The sequence below is a fragment of the Macaca thibetana genome, chromosome 1 (assembly GCF_024542745.1).
Source record: "Macaca thibetana thibetana isolate TM-01 chromosome 1, ASM2454274v1, whole genome shotgun sequence".
Classification (NCBI taxonomy): domain Eukaryota; kingdom Metazoa; phylum Chordata; class Mammalia; order Primates; family Cercopithecidae; genus Macaca; species Macaca thibetana.
The window spans coordinates 40,424,649-40,432,344 of record NC_065578.1 but is presented as its reverse complement, the minus strand read 5'-3'; positions in this window follow the sequence as shown (position 1 = coordinate 40,432,344).

Genomic DNA, 7,696 nt, shown 5'->3' with positions numbered 1-7,696 from the left:
TCCACACTGGGAGCTGCCTGCCTAAGGGACCCTGGACACCGAGCAAGCCTCCTGGCAGTCTGCAGCTCTGGCCCAGCTCTGAGCTGTGAGACAGAGGCCTGCTGAGGGCCATACCAGTGCTGGGAGGATCCTTCGCTGGGGGCCCTGGCACAGGCTGCCACTGTGGGTCTGGGAAGCCAGGTTGGCAGAGATGCACTAGAGGCTGACTCAGGCTCTGTTCAGGCCCCTGCTCTGCCCAGTGTCCACAGCTGCTGCCTAGACTCTCCTCTGAGGCCCATGTCTCATACACTCAGCTCCTACACACACACACACACTCAGACTCACACCCAATAGTACACACTCACATTCTTCTTCACTCACAACTTGGCCCCTACTCACACATTCATTTTGAGGCAGTATAATGTAGCGATTAAGAGTAAGAGCATGGGCAAGTTACGTAACTGCTCAAAGTCACTCTTTCCTACTCTACAAATGACTACCATAATAGCACTACCTTCACAGGATATTTGAAAAATTAAATACGTTTATGAATGTGAGCACCAGGCTCAGAATAAGCGCACAATAAATGCTAGCTGTTTTTATTGCTGCTGTTGTGTGTACATATCTTCCCTTCCTACTTTGCCCAGCCCATACAGTACCACCTGCTCTTACCATGCACACACTCACAGCCGCTCACTCACGTAGGCTCTCTAACAAGCACACTCACCATGTGCCTCACACTTGTGTCCCAATTACACAGACCCATGGTTTCTACCTAGAGTTCCTTTGACCACCAGCTCTCACCCTTCCCTGCTCCCCCAGGCTGGCTCTCAATCTCCCATCCACCCTCCCTACCACGCCCACATTCATTTCTGTTCACAAACAAGCCCCCACTTGCTTCCCCTTTCATTCCTCCTTTTTCCACACACAGGCACATATTCTTCACTCACACCTCCCTGGACACTGGAACATGCTCACATTCCAGTGCACGCACGCTCACTTGCCCACAGGCAGATGGATGTGCGTGTTACCCACTCAACTCGTGCTTGGATCACAAAACTTGTACACATACACTCAAACAATCCCAGTGCATGCCTCAATACCTCAGCTGGCTTGCCCATTCCCAGTGAGGAGCGCACATCACACAATTCTCCTAACACACACTGCCATCGGCAGACACCCCCTGACCCGGGGCTACAGTGGCACTGCCCTCGCCCTCAAGAGACTGTCTCCTCCCTGTCACTTCCCCTCCTCCAGTCTCAGCTCCCCAGCCCCTCCCAGAGCCCAGAATAGCCCCTGCCACCACTGCTGCTGCCACCGCTGAGCCATCAGGGCCCGCCAGAGCCCGCTTCTCAGTGCTCGCTGCCAGCTCTCCCGGCTCACTCAGGGCAAGTGAGGACAGGAGGACGAGTTTCTGTGAGGCCTGATGGGCATAGCTGCACTGCATCCCTAACAGCCCCTTCCAGAGCCCACCTGGAAGAAGTCAGCCTCCTGGGATTGGCTGCTGCCACTTGCTCAGGTTTCACCTGTGTGCCCTGGTCCTCATACCCCTGATTGAAAGCAGAGAGGGCTGCCTCTCAGAGAAACCCAGGTCTGGGAAGGAAGAGGTTTGCTCAAGGAAGCGCAGTGAGTTAGGAACAGAGCCAGACCACAATCAACCCAGTCATTCCTAGCCCATCACGCGGGGGCTTGAGAAGACCCTCCCCTAAACCACATGGTTATCAAGAACCCACACCCTGCCAGCACTGAGCAGAGGCTGGTTGATATTTAATGCCACTGTTGCCAGGAAAAAAAGAATAGCACAGGAGTGATGTCTGGGGACACCTCTGGAGGGGAAGGGAAGGGGCTGGTGACCAGAGGAGGCCTCCAGGGCAGAAAGGGGGAGTGTCTGCAGAAGCCAGAGGGGATATCAGGACAGCTGGGAGCGCCTCCAGGACAGGCTCAGGCCTGGCCCCTGCAGGGACGGTGTTAGGGAGTGGGTGGGGCTGAGCTGAGGAGGCTCGGCTGAGGGCACAGTGCAGCAATGCAGCCCCTATGAGAAGACACAAGGCCCCTTCTGCGGCCTGCACAGACCACAGACCAGGCCTGGGCAGAGAGTTCTGCTGGCCCTGGGAGGCAGCTTACAGCAGCGACTGCTGGGTGCCCAAGAACATGGAGCCCAGGCCCCAAAGACCTTGTACCTTCCTTGTCCAGGAGGCTGTACCACTACTGTACTGGCAGCATAGAGAATGAATGCCAAAGTGAGCTCCTCTTACAGGCCAAGCCCATTCTGCACACCATCCCATTCAATCCTATATTCTTATCCCCATAAGGTTCCCCAAGCACTCACTAAGTGCTGGCCCCTGTGAAGCACCTGACAGGCATTACCCAAAAGAATCAGACTCCTAGGAGCAAGAACTGGGCACATCTCATTCATTGTTGTGTCTCTGGGTCCTAGAGCAGAGGCTGACACAGAGGAGACCTTCTGTAAATATTTGTTGAGTGAAGGGATGTGAGAAGAAATCACAACCACCTGAGAAGCAGAAACTATTATTCCCATTTTCTGGATGAGGAAAGTGAGACTGAGAGAAGGGAAGTGAGTAACTTACTTCCCTGGAAGTCAAACTAGAGTCTAGGTTTGCTTCTTGCATAGCACCGAGGAGCAGGGAAAAAATGAGCTTAGGGGCAAATAACTTCCCTTTTCTAAGTCTCAGTTTCCTCATCTGTGAAATGGGAATGGCTGTACTTACATCAAGATCCCATATGTGAAATGCCAAGCACAAAGCCCTGCAAAGAGTAAATGTCAAACATCACATGTCCTTTGTCCTCCTCCTCTGCCTTAGGTTTGTCCTGATAGTCTAAATTTCGGCAGGACCACAACTGGGATCTACAGTGCCTGTACGTCACTCTCCTTCTGTACCATGGGAAGGAGGTAGATTAATTTGTTAGGACTGCTGTGATAAAGTACCACAAACTGGGTGGCTTAAAACAATAGAAATGTATTGTCTCACAGTTCTGGAAGCTAGAAGTCTGAGATCAAGGTGTTGGCAGGACCACACTGTCTCTGAAGGCTCTAGGGGAGAATCCTTCCTTGCCTCTTCTAGCTCGGGCAGTTGCCGGCAATCCTGCATGTTTCTTGTCTTGTAGACGCATCACTCGAGTCTCTGCCTCCGTCTCAACGTGGTGTTCTTCCCTGCCTGTGCCTTCACATGGCAATCTCCTGTCCGCCTCTGTCTTTCCTCTTCTTATATTGACATCCGCCATATTGGATTTAGGGCCATTCCTTTCTAGAATGACCTCATTTTAACTTAGCTAATTATATCTGCAGATACTTTATTTTCAAACAAGGCTATATTCTGAGGTTCCTGGAAAGGCGTGAATTTTGGGGGGCCACTACAGAACCCAGTGCAAGAGATCTAATAGAAAACATGTAGGATTTGGAGATAGGCAGGTCCAGATTTGAATTCTCCTTCTTCACGAAGAAGCAATTTGACTTTGGCCTTCTCTGAGTCTTGTTTCTTATCCCGTAACGTGAGGACAACAACCTTGACCTCCCAGGGTTGTTGCAGGGAAAAGATAAGTGATGATTTGATGGCAGTGTCCGGCAGAATAAGACCTAGCATCTCACCATGGCCTCACTGCCAGCCATGTCCTGCCCAAATGTCCTCTCCTCTGGATTGCCCTGTCCCTGGGGCCTCCAACAGTGGCGTGAAAACACTGGGCTGCAGTATTCTGCTATTGGCCCTGCTCTTGGCTAAGTCACTTCTCTCTGGAGCTCTGTTTCCTGATCAGTCAAATGGGTGGAGGAGCTAGGCAGATACTCTCAAAGCTTCCATCTGAGGGTGATGTTCACAGAGTCTTGAGACCTCCTTGCAAAACACTAGTTTGGAACTCTAAAGACACAACCGTCACTATAAGAAGTCACTGAAAAGGGAGTGAGCTTTCTAGGAGAAAGTTACCCCTTCCAGCTTCTCTCCTCCCATCAGGCCCTCCCAATCCCCACCAGGTCATGGAGGCAGTGGACTTTCCCAAGTCAGTGAGCCTCCGCCTGTGAGGACCCTCCAGACTTACTGCTCTCCCCTTCGCTGCCATAGCCCCAGCGCTGGTAGGTGACTATGGAAGGAGGTAGCTAGTACCAGCTCCATTAAGGATCCGCTGTGTGGCCATGGAATGATTACTTACCTCAGTTTCCCCATCTGCAAAATGAAGATCACATCTATCCCACTCCCCCAGAGGAGGTACAAGAATGAGAGGAGATAATGAGGTAGGGAAGGAGCCATGTGGCCTCTGAAGAATTGTAAATATTTCTTTCTCTGGCTGACAGTTTGGCCTTGCCCCGTGTCCTCTAGATGTGTGGCCAGCGTCACCACCTCCTCAGCTTGACTCTTGGTCTCAGGGTCCCCCCGCACAGGGAACCCTGGTAGAGAGGCTGGCGCCTCCTGGTGAATTAAGATAATTAGAACCACCAGTCCTGCAGAAGTGGCTGACAGAGGAAGGGAGGGAGGAAAGGCCTCCTGTGTGCCAGGCACTGTGTTGTGTGCTCCCTCTTATTTAATCCTGAGAGCCACACTCCAGAGTAGCCAGAGCTATTCCCATTGCAGATGGGGAAACTGAGGCAGGACTCCTGAGGAAACTTCACAGTGCCATTGTGAGAATGATAATAATAATGACTGCTATGGTCAAAATGTTTAAGTCCCCCCCCAAATTAATATGTTAAAATCCTTACCCGAAAGATGATGGTATTAGAAGGTGGGGCCTTTGGGTGGTGATTAAGTCATGGGGCTGGACTTAATCCAGAATGGGATTTGTGCCCTTATAAAGAGGCCCTAGAGAGACCCCCTTCCCCTTCTGCCATGTGAGGTTGTGGCAGAAAGTTGAAGTCTATGAACTAGAATACAGGCCCTCACCAGACTGAATCTGCCAGTGCCTGGATCTTGGACTTCCCAGGCTCCAGAAAGGTGACAGACACATTTCTATTGATTATAAGCTACCCAGTTATAGCAGCCCAAGTGACTAAGACAATGATGAAGAAAACAATGTATCAAAGCACTTAGTAAGTGCACCCTTTATGCTAAATGAGTCCCTGGCTCTCACTTGATCCTAAATTAACCCTAGAGCCTGGGATTATTTTAGAAGGGACAGCAGAAGCTCAGAGAAGTAAAATAAATTTCCCCAGGTCACAGAGCCAGAACCTCAGCCCTGATTTTCCAGCCCCAAAGCCAACACTTTCATGGCTGCAGCTGCTTTCTCTCACCTGGTTGCTGCCTGCACAGGTGGGTGATGCCAAATAAGTGGGGCACAGACTTCCCAGGCCAAATGGAGCAGACAGGGTGGCAGGGAGGGGGCATGCCCTCTTCTCCCCTTTGTGTTGTGTGAAACATGCTTAGCCCACACCCTCAACTTCTACTTTTAATGACTGCAATTTAATACTTGGGTTAGAGTAAGTGAGGACAAGCCAAAAATGTGTTCCCCACCAATGCTGTCATCCTACCCTTTGTAAACTCTCATCAACCAGCCGATGGTCCCTCAGCTGGCCTGACCACCCTGGGACCTGGTTCCGGCCCCAGGCTGCTTTGCAGTCACTTCTCTGCTGCTCTTCTGGGTGCTAGGCATGACCTGATCTGGAACCCACCACAATGACCACAGCTCTTCCCCGCAGGGCCCAGGCCAGCCACGTGTGCTGCCCACATTCTCCCTGAAGCTGCCATTCAGAGGCACTCTCACCCAGTAGAAAGACCTCATGCCATGCATGCTTATCCTAAGCCTACCTGCCTAACATGCTGTTCCTGAACCTTCGTTTTTATCTCCAGATCTCCTGGCCTCTGTCCCTTAACATGGAGAATACAGGAATTGAGCCCAAAAGGCTTGGGTTAGAAACCCGGCTGTAACTCGGTGACCTTGGACATTTCATCTCCCTGAGCCTCAGTTCCTTAGCAGTAAGGCAGCATTGGCATTGGCAGCAACAGCACAGGACTATTGTGAGGATGATAATAATAATAATAATGACAGCCTGGATGCAGTGGCTTACGCCTAGAATCCCAGCACTTTGGGAGGCTGAGGTGGGTGGATCACTTGAGGTCAGGAGTTCGAGACCAGCCTGGCCAACATGCTCACGCCTATAATCCCAGCACTTTGGGAGCTCGAGGCGGCAGGATCACTTGAGCCCAGGAACTCCAGCCCAGCCCAGGCAACGTCTCTACAAAAAAATCAAAAAATTAGCCGGACACGGTGGCCCACGCCTGTGGTCCTAGCTACTCAGAAGGCTGAGGTGGGCCAGGCGCCGTGGCTCAAGCCCGTAATCCCAGCACTTTAGGTGAAACCCCGTCTCTAGTAAAAAATACAAAAATTAGGCAGGTGTGGTGGTGGGCGCCTGTAATCCCAGCTACTTGGGAAGCTGAGGCAGGAGAATCACTTGAACCTGGAAGGCAGAGGTTACAGCGAGCTGAGATCGTGCCATTGCACTCCAGCCTGGGTGACAGAGCAAGACTCTGTCTCAAAAAAAAAAAGAGACAAAATAAAATAACAATATTTCTCAAGAACATATTAAGTACAGCCTCCATGCTAAGTAATTCCATGGCTCTCACTTGATCCTTCATCAATCAGGAGATTATTTTACTGTCATCCCCATTTCACAGATGAAAAAAGGGAACCAGAAGTTCCTGGCACATAGTAGGCACTTGACAAGTGCTGCTTCTTTCTATGGTTTTTGGTTTTTCAACCATCTAAATTCATAAATTAAACCAACTATTCTCAAGCTGAGCCAGAGTACATAGCAGTTGTTCCTACCTGTGGCATCTGTAGGTGTCCAGCTTGCTCAGTGACTCTAGCTGGGCAAACGGATCACCCAGGCTGGCTCCTTGTTCTGAGATACCTCATCCAAAGATCTCACCCATCCAAACTCATAAAGAGCCTATGCTGGAGTCAGGAGATGTGGGCCCCTGGGCCAACTTGATCAGTGGTTTACTTAACTCCTCTGAGCCTCAGTTTCCTCTATTAATGTTGCAGAGAAGAGTAGTAGGAGTGGCACATAATAGGTGCATAATAAACTTTTGGCTTGACAACCTCTCCATATGCCTTAGTCATTTGAATGAGATATAATTAAAGACCAATTCAAAACACTGACCAGCCAAACACACAAGGGAGCCATAAACACAGTGAACAAATCAATAGAGAGGGGGTGGGCGAGCAAGCGCTCTCCTGATGTCACTGGATGGGCCCTCCGTCCCCACATTGCAATGTGTACAGATATTCTACCTTCTTGCCTGCTGGGAAGCACAGAGTTAAATCTTGTATCAACCACAGGAACTATTCTAAGTGTAAGTTTGTAGTTCATTCTCTTTTCCCATTGGATTACAAAGCTCTGACTTCTTTTCCTTACTTAATGGTTGTATTCTTATTTTATGTGTCATTTTATAAAAATCAGAATTTACCCAAATCCCCCCCCCCCGCTTTTTTTTGGAAGTAGAGGCATAAATGATGAGGGGAAAAGTAGCACAGATACAGGAAGTCAATCCACATATAGGGTGAGACAGAACTCAGGCAGCTTCCTCGCATCCCTGACAAATGCCTTTGAAAGTCAGCTTGCCTGTCACCTCTTCTAAGAAGCCTCCTTGGATCACTTTGGATATGACTTAGGTTTCTCCAGAGAAACAGAGCCAATTGGAGATAGATTAGACAGACATTGATTGATGGATGGGATAGATAGATAGATAGATAGATAGATAGATAGATAGATAGA